This window comes from Lichenostomus cassidix, chromosome 1 (assembly GCF_008360975.1).
Source record: "Lichenostomus cassidix isolate B80296 chromosome 1, HeHo_3.0, whole genome shotgun sequence".
Taxonomy (NCBI): domain Eukaryota; kingdom Metazoa; phylum Chordata; class Aves; order Passeriformes; family Meliphagidae; genus Lichenostomus; species Lichenostomus cassidix.
In genome coordinates this window covers 60,959,080-60,978,741 of record NC_139479.1, presented here as the reverse complement: position 1 = coordinate 60,978,741, position 19,662 = coordinate 60,959,080, and the positions used below count along the sequence as shown (strand labels likewise).

Sequence of the window (19,662 nt, the reverse complement as noted above, 5' to 3'; positions counted from 1 at the left end):
TGCCTGTCCTTAGGGTCCTGTTTGCCAAATCAATAAATCCATAGGTGTTGAGAGTCTTTTATGTGCACCAGATCTACCAGGAAAACAAACCCTGAAACCATGCTGGTGTCTAAGGGCAGATTTCTCAAACAAGACCTACCATCCACATTTGACAGCAGATGGCATAAAACCTACCTACCTGCTGGTCTTGTCACTCTGCTGCGCTGTTGATCACTTTATGCACTGCTCATGCAGGGCTGGAGAGCAGCTGGTATTTACTGTTTGCTGCTAACTTGTCCTGTCTGACCAAGGATGCGTGCAAAACCCTGTCTAAAGAAAAGAAGGCTTGTGGCTACACAGAATGTCTCTTCAGAGTTCTGCTTGAGCTAGGGGAAGGAAGAACAAGATGAAAGTTGCTGACACTGAATCATTTCTGTTTCTACCCCAGTGAAATAAGAGATGACCTAGGAATTTCCTAATTTTTGCAAAAAAGGGTTGCCCCCTCCCTCCTCTCTGTTAAGCAGGAATCAGAATGAAGCAAGGAGGGGGAGTGGATCAAAGCCCTGCATTTGTACCGTGACATGCAGTGATGCAGCATTTGACACCTGTGAGTCACAGAGTGAGAAAGAGGTCCCAGGGTTGTACAGAAAGTAAGGGCTGAGGGTCCCACTCAAGCAAGAGGCTCTGGCTTGGCATATCACCTGCCATGTGGTAGTTCATGCACTGGGGCTGCAGGAAACAGTTGTAAGTTGCTTGTAGAAAGCCCAGGTGGCCACTCTGGTATTTAATGGTCAGCTATGTGCCCACAAGTAGGTTATGTCCTTGTGCCTGGTCCTGGGCTTCCCAACCACAGGCAACTGGACACTGAAAAATAAGACATGACTTCAATTTTACCCTGTGTGCTGCCCAAGGACTTTGCCCCAAGGCAAGATGAGGGGCAAGAGAAGAATGAAGAGGAGTGTGTTTCATGTGGTGATCAGAAAGATGTGCCTTGACCTCTGAAGGGATTTGGCACAGTTCACAGGCAGGAAGAACAAGGAGAACAGTGATTTTATCTGTTTACCTCTCTTCCCACCAGAGTCAATCGATAAAGCAGAAACCTCAGTTTTCCTCTCATTGTGAGAGCTGGAAGATTCTTCCTTGGCTGGACTCCAAAGGACACTATAGATGGTACAGGAGATGGGACTGTTGCAGATGACAGCCAAGTGAGCTGAGCTCAGTGAGAAGCCAGAACAGGGAGCAGATAAGAGACACTCAGAACAGCAGGAGTGAGTCTGTTGGGAGTTTTGTAAATGTGATGGGGCAACAGCCCAGTGCTGTGAAGCGCAGATGGTTGCAGTTTTTCCTGTTGTAAGCTCTGCTTCACTCCCCCAGCACACACATCTTTCCTGTGCTTGCCTAGTGCACAATGGGGCTGCAGCAAATGGTTGTTTCCTGGGAGGAGGACACACTGCAGGACAGGCCAGGAAACAGCACCACATGTTCCAGCTGGTCCAGTGACCAGCCCTGTGTGTTGGCCTAGAAACCTGTCTAATTTTACAGGTACAAAATGCCATGGGTGTAGCCACACAACCAAGGAATGCAGTACACAGTCCTCAATCATTGGCTTCTCCTCTGAAAGCAATGGGAGAGGACATGCTGCTGTTATTAACTGTGGCCCAAATTCTCCCCACTGGCTGTGCCAAATCAGAGCATGGATGTATGTCACTCACAGCCACCTTGTCCTCTGCATGCAAAGGGGAGAGGTCTTGGGGTGTCTTGCTGCACCATCCTTATTACCTGCACCGTTACATCTCCTTCCAGCTGACCAGAGCTGTGAATTGAGAAAGAACTCGCAATGAAAAGATCATTTCTCCTGTCACCCTGCTGGCCTGTGCAGGTATGTCCACACACACCTGCTTTTACATGCTTGCACGCACAGATGCACACACACAAACCTTTGTTTAAAGGAGCAGGGCCATCAAAAAACCATCAAGAAATGCCAATTTTAATTTTACTAATTCAATTTTGGCTAAATTTTAATTTTGACCTGTTTAATTTTGACTAAATTATGTTTCAAATAAGGCAACATCTGAGATGTAAAATGCTGTGTATTTATCACCCAGTAATAAGTAATTTCTACAGTATCTAAACATGATGTGAAAGTCAGAATTATATTTTTAGTGATCTGATAAAACAAGAGAAGAAAAAAATTTCTAACCTCACCAATACTTGGTCCTCTGCCTCCATAGTACAAAACTTTAAAATCCTGAGTTAGTGTGAAGATCAAACTGAGGTCCCCAGCACAAGCTGGCTGTCATTTTAGTATTTCAATTCTTCTGTTTGAGGAACTGTGCAAGCATGAGATCTGTATGTAGGCCATCACATTTAAAATATGTTGCCTGTGGCCCAGCATGTGGGTCAGATGCCTTAAGTTACACTGCAATAAATACTGCTAGTAAAATGCTCAAGTGTAGTTTCAGGGGATGAATCTCCTCTAACACTAGCTTTACATTTAAAGGTGTGGTTGGGGGGTGGCCTGGGTGAAGAGGAAGGCAAGTGAGGTTTGAAGGCTTTCACAGAGGAGATGAGAGAAGCATTACTAGTGAACTGCAGGGCTGTGTTTTCCCAAGCAGCAGCTTTTTGTTCATGTTTGAACGGTTTGGTCATAATTTTAATTTCACTCCACGACAGAAACTTCTGAAAGTGATTTGCTTTGTATGCAAGGAAGGAGAGACTGCAGGCGAGCCAAACAGCTTAAATCTCCGTAAATCTGTGACTCTATGTCACTATCTCATCACTCCATGCTATACAATGTAGCATGAAATGTAAGAAACCGAGCCGAGTCTCGCACAGCACCCAAGCTGACGGAACAAGTGCCACTAGATGGGGCTGGCTGCACACGGCTCCGGAGGGTTCCTGCGCTGCGGGATGGGGACAGGGAGGGCAGCGACACCCGGCTCCGCAAACACGCCTCGGTGTCGCTGGAGCCGCATAAACTGCAAATCCTGCCCAGAGCCAGGGGCAGAACCAGTGCTGTGCTGCTGTGTTCTGCTGCTCTCTGCTCCCAAGGGGCGTCTGCAGAGCCGCACCGTGAGCAAAGGCTCAGCCCGGGGAAGTGATGCCCACATCCCCCAGCAGCTCTAGCGGCTGCAGAACACAGCTGCACCATGTGTTCACATCCAGCTTGGCACCTTCTCATTTCTCCGAGCTTGCCCGCTTCTATTCCTGTATTCCCTTAACTCCTTGTATTATTCACGTTTTGTGAAGGACACACTGGATGCCAGCTCTCTCTGCTGCTGCCACGTTAGCAATGCAGAGTGCATCCCTCTGCCCCTGGAGCCTGGCAGAGAGGCTGGGAGTCTGGGCCAGAAATCCTGAATGCATTTGGAGCTCTTTCAGTTAGGAGACACTTCCTATTAATTAATCCTGGAAAGCTTTACAGCCGGTCCTAAAATAATGGAAGAAAATTTTTTAAGTTATCCCTAGGGCAGCTCAGTGTTAGTGAATGTTTTTTTCTTTGGAAGGCACAGGGCTACTGGTCCTTAAAGACATATTTGCTCAGGCAGGAACTGACACATGGTGGTTCCTCCTGTGCCTGGCATAGCCCAAACTCTCACTGAGAAGCCAGAGAGTGAAGCAGTGCTGCACTTGAGATACTATTACTACTACTACTACTACTACTACTACAGCACCATGGAAGACAATGTAACTGCAGCTCACAGCTCCTCTGCCAGCCAACTCCAAGCTCAGAGCACAGAAGGAAGGTCACACATGTCTGCTTTCAGCTGTTGCCTGCATATCCCCTTGCAGACGTACCTGTTTTGCTCTGTACTCTGCAGTGCAGAGTTCATTTTCCTCACCATGAGCAGCCAGGAACAGGTGAGAGAAAACCAAAGGATGCTGTTAATTTTACTGGGCACCTTGCTAATTTCTGGATTGTTTTGAATTTCAGCCACGGGTTCTTCAGTATGCACAAATCTTCTGGAGTGATATCAGCAACTTTAAAGAAAACAAAAATCTGCTCTTCTTTCTGTACCATGGAGCCTTTTCTTTCCTGCTTCCTTCAAAGTCATGGAGTGGTTGTTCAGACTACCTGTTCCATGGTAGGCATTGAAACTGCTTTGGAGTTCCAATGCTAGGCATTCTCCTCTGTATGTGAAGCTTTAACACTGAGCCAAAGGCAATCTTCATGCAAGTGACACATTTCCCTGTTTCTGTGTTTAAATAATGCGTATTATCATTTGCAAAAACTCCTTCAGATTTTCAATTTTCACTGTAATGCCCATGAATTCTGTTGAACCTCTGAGCTCCCTCTTGCAGTTCTCTTTCTGCTTCTGCATTTAAATGTCTCTAATTTCACTCCCAGTCCCCACTGCTCTCTATCCCTTTTCCTGGCAGCCTGTAGCTGGATACTTGTACTGAGATTAATGACTCCAGTGCAAATCCCAGCAGAAACATGCTGTTGAGTTTTTAGTATGATTAGTACAGCAAGTGGAGAAAGAGTCACAAAGTTACTTCCATCCTTCAGATCCACAGAAACACGATTTCAGGTTTGTTAACACAGTGAAGCCACACAGCATCCTTGGCTTGGCCATTGTCCCCAGGCTCCTAAATTCTCCTTGCAGGTCCTCAAGGCATTTGAAGACTCTGTGCTGCACACACAGATGGGTTACTGTTCTGTGGAAACCACACAAACACAGCACTGAGTTCACTTGAGACTGTGGAGGGGAGAAGGAAAACTGTGTCTGCACAAGTGAGCAGAGGTTGGAGCACTTGCCAGGAAGTGAAAAGCATTCCTTCTTTGGCTCAGGCCAAGGTGGTTTCACTCCTTGTAACCATAGCGGAGCAGAGCTCACCAGCCACAGGTCAATAAGAATAAAGGGATATGTGGGGGAAAGCAGAAGGGGTGGTGAGGAGAGAAACAGGGACTACTACAGCTGCACAGCTATCATCAGGCATGCAAAATTCATGGGGCCAGAGAGAGGTCAGCTGAAGACACCTGCCTTTGCAGCCCAGTGCTCACAGAATCAGGAGGCCCATGTGTAGAGCTTTGCTGATGCTACTGATGCAATTTATCCAGCAATTATTTTGGGAAAAATGCTGTGTTCCCATCACTGGGGCAGATGTGTACGTCAGCAGAGGAGTGCTTGGATACAAAGAAAACTTGTGTCATCAGTTTTTCATCTCTCCCTTAGCATTTCCCTCTTCTGTCTGGGATTCCCACCTGCCTTTTCTAGTGCTGTGTATACAGCATCTGTGAAAAGTAATTTCCAGACTTTCCAGCCTCAAGTCAAACAATATTGACTTCTAAGGCAATTTACGTTATTGACTATCAAGACACACAACAAATTCAAGGCACTTCCAGCCACAGGTTATGAAAACACCAGGTTTGGGCAAGTCCCATAGGGCCATGCTGGGAAGTCCCCTTCTCCTGTTCAGTCCAGGTTGTAGCTTCAGGTGTTCCACAGTCAGGGAAGACTCAGGCATTGGCTTCAGTACATCAGAGCCCAAACTCTGGTACAGACCTATGGCAGAAATCCTTCAATATAGAAAACATCCTTGGAATAGGCAGAAGTACAGTGTTTGTTACAGAGATCAGACCAAACCACTTCAATCGTAGCTGTGAAAAAGTATCAGATTTTGTAATTTAACCAAAAGATATGAAAATCTGTTACACTTAATAGTCATCTATCTTGTTAATTGAATTGTAATAAAATCAGCGGGGTTTGATTTTTTAAAATTAAAAAGGCAGTTCAGTTCCCCTGTGTTTGTGTATTGTATGGCTTGTACAGGTATTATGTGGGAAAAAACAAGCACAAGCTAAGCCCTTCCTGATCAGTAAGGTGTCTAAGGGGTAAAAAATCAGAAGCTGGTACTCTGATCCCTGTTCTGTTGCAGGCTATCTTCGTCATCAAGGCACTTAGGCAATATGGTTTTGGGGAGGTTTGTGTTTAAAAAACACCAGGCATTTCAGATTTGGGGACTGCAACTCATTAAAAATATAGGTTTTCTTCCTCTAGTAAACAAAATGTTTTTATAAGAAATACCAAGATTTATTTGCAGGACATTCTATAGCTTGTAAAAATGTTACAGTTTTGACAAATAGTTCCTAGATGTAATTTATAATCCAGGAATAAAGTCTTTTTTTTTTTTTTTTTTTTTTTTTGTAAGCAATGACAAGCCTCGTGATGTAAAATGACATAGTGCTAGAAGAGAGAAAAAATCTGATCCCTCTCCAAGTATCACTGGAGGAAACACAGGGTCAGCATATAACTTCATTGATTTCATATAGGGCTGAGTCTGCCTTTTGTTTTGATTCAACTATATATTCATTGATATGAAATAGACCTTTCAGAGCTGAAAGCACTGATGCCATCACTGCTCCAGCTGAGTCCCAGGTTGTCCAACAGAATAACATAACATGAGATCTTGTATTTCTTAACTATTTTATCCCATTCACAGTTCCTCTGTTGCAATCCAGATCACTTTTCACAAGGTACAGGAGTCAAGACTCAGCCTGAGACATGAGGTTTCTGTAGTATGATGATGAGCAAGCATGGGAAAAAAAGGGAAGTCTTCCAAATTTAAGTGTATTCCTGTAATGTTAGATGAGTCAAAGTCCTTTTCCAAGGTCCACTGTAGCAATCATAGACTGGGGAAGAAACTGGGTCAAAAACTTTGCGTCATCCTTCTAAAATTATATACACACACCCACAGCTGTTCAACCTCCTTGCTCACAAATGCAGATTAAAGAAATTATCTGGCCTCAAAATGGCTGTGGTTCATTACTGGAGAAGGTGCTTAAACTTCTCCAGCTCCACTTTAGCAGAGGCCCACAGCACTGCAAAGCTGTAATTACTCTGGCCTTAATGCACAGGCTGGATGGCTCCCATGGGGAAGGAGGCAGACGTGTCAAAAATAGAAAGATGTGCTGTACAGTGGAGTGAGGTGGAGAGAGAGGGAATAAAATGATTCTGCAATTCCCAGAAATGGAGCTGACATAATTTTGTCTCATCTGTGAGCTTCAGGTCCCTTCTGAACAGACTGGCTTGCACACTGTTACAACATGAAGCTGCAGCACACATTTGTCTGGAGGGTAGGTGGCAGTGTGAAATTCTAGGAACCTTAATAATAAGGAAATATTTTCATGCCTGATAAAGTTCCTTTAAAACGAGTTTCACTTTCATTCAGCTACACTCAAAATCTAGATTAGGCACACCTGCATGGAAACCAAGATATACCCGTATTACGTAACAGCAGCCTCTGATCAACATTAATTTAGCATGAAACAGTCAACCTCTTATGAACTTCCACTCTCCTCATAGTGGAACAGTAACCTGTGCAGTTACTGACTGGGGGTCATCTTTCCATATTTCTTGCTCACAGTACTCCTTGGGGGAGGCAAGGAAATGGGACATATTTCTGTATTTCTCATCCAATAATTTTTTTAATGTTTTCTGTCTTTAATGTCTAGATATTTTTCCTTTAGGTTCTTTGTGGGGAAGCAAATGGCAGCCACATGAGTGACATTCTGAGGTTAATTCAGAATATTATGATTCCAGAACAAGGGCTGTATGAAGATGGTTTTTGTTTGGAGGAATTTTAATGGAAGATTCAAAATCCCAGGTGGCAAAGCAGAGAGCTGGTTCACTTCAGTGTACAAATATTTGATTTTAAAGTAATTTTAGGCATCACTAAGCATGTATAGATTCTTTACATCATATTTCACCTTGATGAGATTTGTATATTGTCCTAACTCCCACTTGATGAATTAATAAACCAACCTGGTATGCTTATAAAAAATGCTGTGTGTTTCTCACAGTGCACTTTATGTTCTAGACACAATTTTAAGTACAGCACTTTTCTAATGATAATTTAAGTACCTGGATTGTCTGGAAGAACAGGAATTGGATCATCTAAATGTATTAGACATGTATTTACAGATAACATCAACATTAAGGTGAACAGAGAGCAACTCAGTCTCATATCTGAATAATTTTTTTCTACAGTTTCTATTGGGTGGGTCCCCATTTTAAATTTTATCTCACCAACACTTTACACTGCTTACAAGCAACCACATATGGTTGCTTTTAAAAAAGCCTTCTCTTTCCTTATTGTACAAATCAAGAATATATGAACACATATGCTCCAATTTAGGGAATGATCATATTTTGCATGGGGATATTTGACTTGCAGCTATCATCAAGATTCTTACAAATAGTGGCTGGCTCTACACTCCCCACAGCTGTTTCTGCTATGCAATTATCATCTACTGTTTTTGTTTAAATGAGACTTTCATGTAGGACAGGATTAAGAAGAGGGAGAGGGTGCAGTGAATCTTTCCAATGTATTCAGTGGCACAATTAACATCCAAGTATGGTCTGGAGCATTATGATGTGCAGATCTGTTTTCATTTTCTGTTGTCTATACACCTGAGGTTCTTGATGTCATTAGGAATAAAGTTAATATCATTACAGGCAACATCCAAATACTAGAGACCTTCTAATAAAAACAACCTACAAAGAAATAAAATAAAATGATAAATTAGGAATTAAAATTAGAAATTACAGAGAATTATGGGGTCAGAAAAATATAGGCTGAAGGGGATCTCTGGAAGTCACCTAGTCCTGCTTTGCAGCTCACAAACAGAGTAGCAAAGGTTTTCAAAAGAGATGTCTGACTGTTAGAAACACCTTAAGTGAAGTCACTTATCTGACATTTTATGGTCTTATATAATGGGTTGCAGACACATGATGAGTCAGAAAAGCAGGGCAGATGAGGATCACATTTCTTAAAAGTTTAAAAAATACTGGATTATTTCCTAAGGTCAAGAGTCTTGTGCTCCTGATTGAGACATCAGAAGGTCTAAAGTGGTGCTGCTCTGAGTAGGGTTTGGCCAGAACTCCCTTCCAGCCTGCATCTACAACACTGTTGTCCGAAGACAGCCTTTGCCCAGGGAAAAGCTTTATATCTAAGTCCATAACTAAACTGTAAAATTTCAGCTTTACATCATTTTAGTGAAGTCATGGAAAATAACTGTACCTGTACAGGAAAGAGGAGTAAATTACTGAATGACAGATTAAGGCAGAGAAAGAAATCCATTAAAGGGGTCAAGTCTGGAGGGTGAAACAAAAAGTAGGCCCAAAAGGTACATAAAAATTGGATCCACTTCATAAACAAACACTCTCCCATGATGTTCAACTGTGTTAGACTTCCCTCTGTGACCTTCCTGAGGCATACTGGATATAGTCACTTAAGAAGCCTGGTCAAGTTCTGAACTACACACATTCTCTAGAGAGGATCCAAACAATTCAGATATGCAATCCAAAACATCTCCAGAGCCCAGGCAGAGAAACTCTTCTGCAGTTTGTTGCTCTTTTGTCAAATTCTTTTTTTCATTTCTAACCTAGTAAGTTTTATACAAACTCTGATAGCAGAGCACTACTTCTGCATTCTTATTATTATTGTTACATACACAATGTCACAAACTACACAGATGCTGAGATAATATTTAACTGTTGCCTTATATAATTTCAAATACACTGTAATATATATATAATCTGGCATCTAGTTCCATGTAAGTCAGAACTTAATCAGTTTCACAACAGATTTACAATAAAGTGTATCTACAACATACACTACCTATTAATCCCTGTAGTATTATCAAATATAAATCTAAGGGTTCCAATAAATAATGACAAAATCTATGGGTTATAATAAATACGTAGATTAATGTATATAATGAAGATTACTATAATGAAAGAGAATTTATATACTGCATTGGAGGTCAGAATTTTCTTAGATCCTTGGCATCTGTTTTGCAAGGAAAACAGTGCTGCAGTGCTGAAGATTTCCCAGGGTAATAACAGATTATTACAGTCAGAGTAAGAAAGCATTGTCTATATTTCATTAAAATTAAAAACCCAAATGAAAATCCTTCTTTGTGTAAACAAAAATCTACAACATGTGATTCTAAAGATGAAAGACATTTCCAGCAAAAATGAAAATCCAATGCAGACATTCTCACTGGTAGCTGTGAAACCTTCAAGAGATGATGAAACCTTCAAGATGAACAAGACAGTCTGAGAAAAAACTGATGTTTAGGTCCCAAGTGGAAGTGTTGTGTTGCTTCTTGTAGCAGAAAATTGCTTTTAGCCTTCAGGGTATATTCTTTAAAGATGCATTGCTCATGTTGCTGTGTTTAAGAGTCAATAGCACCTTTCATTTAAAGCATCTTTTGGAATTGTGACCTCATTGACAAAAGAGTGATCTTGTATTTGTTACTCTACCACTGCACAAAAATTAAGTGCTTAGAATGATTTAAAACTAAATATTAGTGATTTAATACTTCATATTAGAGTGGCTGTGGGGATAACTGATTTACAAGTTTTTTTCTGTAGCACTCTTGCCTTAAATTCTCCATTGTTTATTTCTTCTTTCATCTCACTCTCTTTTGCCATTTCCTCTGTACCTTTACTGTGTCTCATCTTCTTTCTGATGCATCCTGCATAATTTTCATGGCACTTGCCCAGCTGCACCTATTGTGAAATTGTAATTCAACCCAAGTTATGTCAGCACCATTCAAAGTAGTTGTTTTGGCACTTTCCTGCCTGAGTAGAGAGGAATGCTTGCAGCTACACCTGGCAAAGACCAACATCCAGGATTGTTATTATGAACTAGAACTGGACCTGCTGTGGGAGAAGTTACTCTTTCTATCTCTCTGCTACAGCTGAGCTCTCAAAGAAAGGTGGGACCATTGGCTTATCTCCCTGGCTTTCCTGCCCTCAGCCACAGTGTCTGACAGCCTCCAGCCCTCAGGTGGGCACAGTCCACCCCCATGACATTTCTGCTGCCTTTTCAATCAACACTTCTTCATTTTGTTACAGCCCCACTTCCTACACTCCCCTGCAAGGGAAAAGACAATGACACCACACAACACTGCCTTTTTTCCAGCCCAGGGTTTCTGCTCTTCCATCTGAGTCTCACACTTCATGAGGCACAAAACAATGCATCCACCAAGATGATGGAAGTACCACTGCTGAGGAGCTGCTTGCTGATCAATGGGCATGCTGCTGTACAAATATCTTTCAGGTGTGATAGTTGTATTTGGAGAAATGATCCTTGAACAAACTTTACTGCAAGATCTTAGATTCCTGTCATGTTTATTATATAAATACACAATCTATAAATGGCATTATTCAGTAATATGTACTACTAGAACAAGAGCCAGCACAACAGAACTTTGTTTCCTCATGAAAGGTTTTTCTATCATTTTTAAAATGGCTTAAATCAGTGAAGCACAGCTCTGGTAGTGAGCCAGTAATATTTACATCTGTTTGGGCAGCGCCAGACTGGAACTGTATTGTACCTAAACAGATTTTTAGATTTCAAAATAATATCCAGAAGGGCTTAATAATATCAAGGGACTAACAATTATATTATTTGTATTTTCAACCTTACTTCTTTAACTGAATTTTCTTTACTGTTTTTCATACTGTTATAAAGGTATTACTGTCAATATATTATTGTTACTCCTTTTAATTTAATATTACATAGAGGATAAGTACATATGACAGTGTTCTGGCAAAATGAAAATTCAAATTATTTACCATTTCTCTCAAGCATCATAAAAACTAGTCTGATTTATTTTCTTTCTCTTTGCCCACTTTATTGACTATGTGAAGATTGAGGAGTTTTAGCTATTTAGATACTCCTACAGAATTACAGAAGCTAGATGGGGTAAAATCCAACCTTGATTTGGTGTCTTTAACTCAGTTCATAGAGACAACATTGTTTTTTCATGCTACAACCTTATTCTATTGTGCTGATGTGTGGGAAAAAAAACATTGTAAAATTTCGGTATTCTATTCTTTTACAGCAGATCCTGGGGCCTAACGTTGTTGACAGAAGTCAGTGAACCTGTACAGATGCCAAGGTTCTTCACTACAGATCTGTTTTCAGGAGTGCCTAGTTTCCATCTTATTTATATATTACTTAGATTAAAACTGTTATAGATCATGTTATTGTTTTTCACATTTATTTTTAAAGGTTATTCCTTAAATATTTAATCAACAGTTACCTTATATAAACTGGAAAGAGCTTTTCATTCACACATATAAACACACAAAATGCCTGGTTATTTCTGAAGCATACTGCATGGCAAGTCCTTTTAATTAGAAATCCCTGATGCCAGTAAAATAATACAAGCCAAGGTATTTCTTTTCACAGGATTTTATATTCTGAGAAGAGCATGACCATTCCCCCAAATGTAATTTTTCCATTTTATCTGAATCCAAGCTGTATTTCACTTCCCCCATGGTCTGACTCCATGTGATCTAATTTTATTTTCTTGACACCAGCAGTTTTTCATGCTATCTCTCATATTTTCTGATGAGCTAGGGGGAATGCATCTATTATCCAGTGGGTAGTATTCAAATCTGATAGGCAGAAGGCTCAGCTTCCAGGACTTGCCAAGAAGACTCTTCCCCAAATTACATGAAGAGCATCCCAAAGAGATGCAGGTCATATGGGTTATACTGCAGTCTCACTCACACTGCTTTGCACTAGTTGCTGAACTGCCAATCTATCTTATTCTGTGTTAATTTTAGAGAACACATAGAATTTGTAACTATGCACCACAGAAACTGACTTTGTGCAGTTTTCCTTTGTCAACATCCTCCCTTGGTGCAAACAGTTTAGACAGCAGCTTAGGAGGAAGAGGTCTATGGAGAAGTTTTGGCTGCTCAGCCATTTCTTCCTTAGCCTTTGCTCCTGACAGATGAATGAAGATATTTCAAAAATCAGAAAAATCTCACAATGCAAAACAAAATAAAGAATAATCTCTAGTTTAAGGTACTGAGCTATGAATGTGTGTTTAGATAAAGCAGGAGGTAAAAGAGTCATAACACATGAGAAGTGGCCAAAAATTTGCTCTCTTAGTGGCTGATTTTTCTAGTTATCGTTAGTGTTTCAGGAAATAAATCAGTGACACTAATTAAAAAAAACCCCAAACCTGTTCTATTAACTACAAATGCTTGCATTAAACTATGTTTTTCAGCACTTGGGGTGGTCCTATACAGGGGCCATGAGTCGGACTTTGATGATCCCTGTGTGTCCCTTCCAAATCAGGATACTCTATAGTTCTATGATTTATAATTCTATGATTCTATGACCTCTGTCACAAAAGGTGAGGCAATTAGAGTTTTTAATCTCTGAGCCAAAGGAGGAACAGTAAAATAGAGAAATCCCCCATGTCAGCCATTGCAAAAGCTCCCAGAAACAGTTTTCTGCTGGATAAACAGATTTAATAAGAGCAACTATTAACCCTGGGAAAAGACCGAGTCTGCAAGTAGTAATTTTATGCTTCTTTCTAGTTTCCTATTAGTTTATGAATGCATACAATGACACTGATTTCAATCAAAGAATCTCTGATTTGGTTTCATAAATCCCCTTATTAGTAGCCAATTTTAGCAAATATTTGAGTCACTGTAATTTTCAAGATTATCTATATCCTAAATTGCAGAATTTGTTGGTTATTTTTTTTCCTGTAGGGCTGAAAACATCTTAGACATGGTACAGTATAAAGACTCAGTCCTAAAGAACAGGAAATCAGAAGGAAAACACAGAAGGGAAGGCACTGATGAAGGTGACTTTGAAGAGAAACTGAAAGTGCCATCAGGAAGCTAATGGCTTACAGAAAGATTTACAAAGATTAAGAAAACTGTCACATACACCTAGAAGCAAGGACACCTCTAGGCAATTTTTTTCCACAGTAATTTGATTTAAAAGTAGATAAACCTGAGTCTTCAGTGCAATTTTGCATGTGGACAAGATTAATCTAAATCAAGTGCAGCATTATATAAAACTGTGATGGAAATAAAACCAAATACTGTGATGAAAAGAAAAAAGACAGTCCGGAAGCAAATAAGCAGAAATGAATTCAGACTTGACACTTAGCTATTGGACTTGAATAGCACTTAAACAAGGACCTGGAGAAAGGAAGAAAAGGGGGAAGTTTCAAAAGGAAGCCTGGAGTTCAATTATAGCCATCCTGAGTTTGAATAAATGGATAAACACTGCAACAAGATGAGGTACCACGACTCAAAAATGGTTCCTCATGTTAATCAGAGGCTGGGGACAGTACCGTTGCAATAGACTGGAGGCACAGGAGGACGAATATATGATATTTAAAAAAAAAAACCCCAAGCCAAGGAACACCAAACAACCCAATAACAACTCTCCTCCCTCCCCCAGTGCAAGACGTTGTAAAGAGCCAAAGAAGCTGAATTTGAGTCACAGGAACAAAACACTCTATAATTATGTTTGTACTTGATACACTCCAGCTTAGCATTCCGATCTTTTCCACTTCAGGATAAAGGTTCTGGCACCTGCCACGTGGATATTGCACAGGCAGTAATTCAGCTTGGAGGGTACCTCAGGAGGTCTCCAGTCCAAGCTCCTGCTCACAGCAGGGTTGACTATAAGCTCTGAGCACAATTACTCAGAGCTGTACACAAGGATGGAGACCAACAACCTTCTGGGCAACTTCTGTGCCTCCTTCCAACCCTGATAAAAAAACAAGACATTGCTGAAGACCCAATTAGGGCACACATCTAATGATAAGTGTACTCATTTTCTCTCATTTATAGGTAACCTGTGTTGAAATTCACTGACAGATGGTGAGAAATGGTCACAGATTTGGTTAAGAAGTTATCAATGCCCTGAGGAGCACTGCCTGAAAAATTCCAGGAGGAAAAACAGACTGGAAAGAAATGAGGGTTTAGGATGGAAGTGGAGTGGAAGAATTCCTGGAGTAAGTGTGCACAGCACATTCAGTTGGCTTAGAGACAGGGAAGGAGGTGAAAGCACAAGAGGAAACCTGAAGTTACAGGGGTGAATAGGGTTGATGGGTAGAAGACTCAGTGTGGGGAGCGGAGCAAATGCAATGCAGACAAGAAACCATTAGTGCTTCTGGCAGGGTAGAAAAGTAGAGGTGTTCAAGCTACTAGAGACAGAAATGATAAAAGCATGTCTAAGGGAGAGGGGAACACGATTTTCTCATGAGAAAAACTGACCATTATATTCAGTGAGATTTTAGGTAAAAATCCAAATGAAATCAGAAGAGAATCAGATATATTCTGAGTTGCAAGGGGCCCATACATGGATTGAACCCACCACCGTGGTACCACAAGAGCAAGTCTGTAATCACTAACTGCAGGTGTAATTTGGTTCAAGGCAATTGAGCCAGCAAGACTCATCTGTGCCGCAGAAGGGAGAACAGAAAACTGGTAGTGAGGAAATTCAGTGTGGTAAAGAAAAGAGGTAATGGAAGGATGTGTCTGTGATGAAACCTGCCAGGTTGCTTGGAAGAGGGTCTGAAGAAGGGGGAAAAACAATTCATAACAAACTAGAATCAAGAGAAACCTGGACACAGTTTTGTTCTGCTCTAACCATGGACAAGCACCAGGAACTTTCTGCTGCTCAGTATCAAAACCGGGCTAACACTGATGAGGAAAAAGCACCTGTCCTGCGCATCAGCTTAGAGCAGAACTCGTTTCAGAGGTACCCTTTAAAAACGTGTTTTACCGAGCAACGCAGTGACTGCCCAGTGCCACACACGGGGCTGGCCTTGGGGACAATTCCCGCTGACGGGGCGTGTCCGGGGCGTGTCCGCAGGGCTGGGCGGGGCAGGGGCGGTGGCGCCGGCGGCAGCGGGCGGAGGGGCTGCGGCTGCGGGAGCGCGCCCGCCCCCGGCCCGGCATCGCCTGTTGCTGCGCCGCTCCTGGCTGGTAACTATCCTCGCTAATTGCGCTTGTGGATGCAGGAGGTGGTGATGGTGGTCCTTGGTGTTGCTGTTAGTTTTATTGCTATTATTGCTATTATTGTTGTTTGCCCCTCGGTGCTCAAGAGAGAAAAGATTAAAGTTACTCTGAAGCGAACTCCTCCGGGAGCAGCTCGGGGGGAGCGGCTGGCGGGGGGCAGTGACTGCCGGCTGCGGGAGCGGTGCGGGAATCCCGGAATGAGCCTGCCGGCTGCGGGAGCGGTGCGGGAGTCCCGGGATGAGCCTGCCGGCTGCGGGATCGGTGCGGGAATCCCGGGATGAGCCTGCCGGCTGCGGGAGCGGTGCGGGAGTCCCGGGATGAGCCTGCCGGCCGCGGGAGCGGTGCGGGAATGCCGGGATGACTGCCGGCTGCGGGAGCGGTGCGGAGTGCCGGCGGTGCCCGGCGAGCAGCAGCAGCGGAGGGATGGGAGCAGGGCTCTGCTGCCGCTGTCACACTCTGCCCTGGCACAGCAGTGCCGCTGACTCTGGCGCACGGGCTAGCAGGTGTAAAGCTGGTGCTTCTTCATGCAAACTGGGTCGAGCTAAGCCGAACCTCTTCAAATTAATCTCGGCAGTATAATTGCTTTGAGAAATAGGCCTGGCACTGCAGTCCTGATTCAAGCAAGCCCCATTTGATCCAGTGGGGTAGAATTTTTATCTGGGTACAAAGTCTTTTGAGAGTGACTTACTAACACGGGGTAGGCAGGGGTGGGGGTGGGATGCTGAAGTGAAGGCAGTTTTGGCATTTCTGATAACTGAAAATGTTCTCTTGAGGTTGCATTTAGGGACTGATGAATAGTCTGTATCTGTGTTATGTGAACACTCACCACCCAGCATAGTTTTCTCTATCAAAAACTTAGCTGATGTATTTAATCTTAGTACTTATTTTTTAAATTCGTTTTTGTCCACAGGGTCCCACTAAAGACAACTTCTTTATAGCTGTAATAGTTTTGAAAATTTCTGAAGGGCATTTCCTGTGCCTCAGTATGGAAATGAAGAAGCTGGTTTGCATGTTGCAGATGACTCTGCTGTTTGTCTCCTGCCTGCAAGGTTAGCGTTTCCCTACCAGGCTGGCAGCAATCAATTTCCCTCTCTTTCCTCTGCTTCTCTTCCTTTGCACATACTCCACTGCGTAAAGTGAGTGGAATAGGCTGAGGGAAAAAATTGGATGACTTTCCTCAAAAGAAGCTGCGTAAATGAAATGAAAGGTATGGCTGCAACATGCATAATAGATGCCAGGGAGGGTTTATTTAGCATACCAAAGCATTTACAGTTTGCTTTATGTAATCGTCATTCAAGAATCAATACAGTGCCCGAGTGATTTATTTCATCATTGGCTTTTGTGCTTAGCGGTGTGAGATTGAAAGCAAAACATCACCACAAACAAATACACGTTTTCTGTGCCATGTGGAACCATGAGCACTCCCCCATTGGGCTGTGAGCTCTTTTAGGTGGGAATAGCAATGGTTGTGTCTGCACTATGGGGCTGGTGGGACATCTTACTGCCCACCCTGGCACTCCTGTTTCTGGGAAGTGGAATGAGGGTGTTTGTGTTTCCCTTCAGGTTTGAGTTAGGGCACAGCCAAGGGTGAGTATCCAAGCTGAGAGCTCAGGCACACTCCTGAGTGCCCTGGTCAGATGCAGGTGCATGCACTGAAGATGACAGCCTCAGGATACCCAAAGGATACCAGAATCTTCCTACTGAAACATTTTGCATGTGTTCCTGCCATTGACAGTGAAACACTGGGTTACAGACTTCCCTTGGGAGTAAATGTAGAATTGAATACAAGAGTGTGACTTAAGCTTCCTTTCCTGAGGAAGTTTTACATCCTGTAATGTACAAGGAGGATGAAATTTCGCCCTTATTGGGATTTCTGGCAAAATGTTTCCGGGCTACAGTGGGATTGGGTTTTTTCTCATTTCAAATGAGAGGAATAAGGTGGCCTTTGTGTTTGCAAGATCAAAGCCTGTCTTTTTTTGTTTCAGCATAAAAGATAATTACAGGAGCTGTGCTTAAACCACCATCTCACTCAAAGGTTTCTATGAGTTTTCCCTGGTGGGAAAGGAGCCCTTTTCCACTTTCTCTTCCAGACCCTTCCCACAGTGATGGCAGAGGCCTGACAGGAACTGGCTGATGGCACTGCCATCTGAGCAGATGTCTGGTGTGACAGGACACACAGGAGGGTCTGTGACCTGGTCCCCAGCAGTCTCTGTCATTGATCTCCTCTGGAGATCAGTCCTGGCTGACTGGTGGGATGATGCTGCTGCCATCACCTGTTTCCAAAGTGACTGCCTGTATTTCTCCAACAGTTATTAAGGTGTACTAACTGTGAATGAGAAGATCAGCAATAGTGGCAGTCCAGCAATGGAGTGTGCTACACTCATTATTCCTGAGTTAGACAACAAGAGGAAACTCAGGTGAGACTTCCCTTACAACACCACTACATCATGCAGTGCTTCCTGGCCATTAATGCTTTCTCCCTCACGTCCCATCACCATCTCTACGACAGAACTGCAATTCCTGAATTTTCCCATGTGTAATGCACACTTCAGATAGTCCTTGGTAAAAAATAAGTCCTCAGAAAACACTTGCCCTCTGATCACCCATTCAAAATCAGAGAAAGGATCAGTGGTCTGACAGGAAACATAGACATAAGGTTTTGTTGGGAGCACATCCTTGGAGATCAAAGGGAGGAACTCAGAGCAAAATGTCTTTTGCTCCTCCAAAGACACATGTGTAACCTGTACTACTGCTAAATAATCTGATTTATTTAATTTAATTTACAGATAACCTGCAGGTTTTTCTCAGGAAAATACAGTCATTCATCCGAAACTATAGCTTCTTCCTTGTTATTAGAGAATCCACGTTTCAGTTTTGAGGGATGGATGGATGGATGGAATAAGTACGAATTGTAACAGTGTAGGTTACCAAAATGGAATGAATTTCACCCAGAAGCTAGTGATCTTGACCTCTGACCTTTAGCATTGGCAACATAGGGAGCACTCAACTGGAAGATTCACAAATAGGTAACAGCATGACGAGTTGCACTTAAGGGATGGATTTCTAAATTGATCGTGGGCTCTGCAAAGAAAGCATACTTCCTTTCTCTCAGTATTTTGCTTCTTTCAGGTTCTCCCTGTGCCTCCTGTAGGCAGAGCCCCTGACCCAGCCAAGAGCCATGAGGTTGGTCCCACTGCATACAGGCTGTAAACTCTGCATGGGATGGGGAATATTCCCCATGGAAACATCTGCAACCTGTAGGCTTCCTCTTTTCCTTTCTCCCTTACCTTGTAACCTGGTGACCCTGAGTATTTACAGTGCATTAATTTCCTTCTCACTTACAGGAAGACCCCTAGTCCATTTATTTCTTATGGGAAGAAAGCAGCCCACTTAATCAGCATTTTAAATAAACCTTAATTTGTATTTTAATCTGCTTTAGTCATATTTACCCTGTTTCTTTTGTGACTATCCTTATATGTTTTTTTCCCTAGGGTTTTACTCTACATCAGTATTTAACATATTTCCCTGGTTTAAAATTGATGTGTCTTTGTTGGTTTTTATTATTGAACCTTCAATATTTACTCTTCCTTTCCTGTTGTGACATTTTAGCACCAGTAGTCCTTTATTAGATTGTGACTATACCCTTGAATACTGCAGTTTCAGGAAGTCACTGAAGTTGTTTGCAGGGTTTTTTTCTTTAAAGAAAGTCTCAGAAGAAGGTCAACACATTTCATTTTGCTCTTGCAAGCCCTTTTCCTGCAGAAAGTGGACTGTTTGAGCTGGGAACACTCATAGGAATGAGCTAAGTAAGCATGCATTTACATCAGAAAAGTTCCCTTCCTTGTAGCACTGAATTTTAATGTAACCCACTGAGTATGAG

General features: G+C 42.3%; 1 protein-coding gene across 1 annotated transcript in view; it reads left to right on the top strand.

Annotated features, from left to right (window-relative positions):
* Positions 1-15,727: 15,727 nt before the first annotated feature.
* LCP1 (lymphocyte cytosolic protein 1) overlaps positions 15,728-19,662 on the top strand; it is a 49,544-nt gene continuing 45,609 nt past the window's right edge. The window contains exon 1 of the mRNA XM_085059745.1: positions 15,728-15,749. The gene's annotated coding sequence lies outside the window, so the exon portion shown is untranslated. The remainder of the gene's footprint in view (positions 15,750-19,662) is intronic.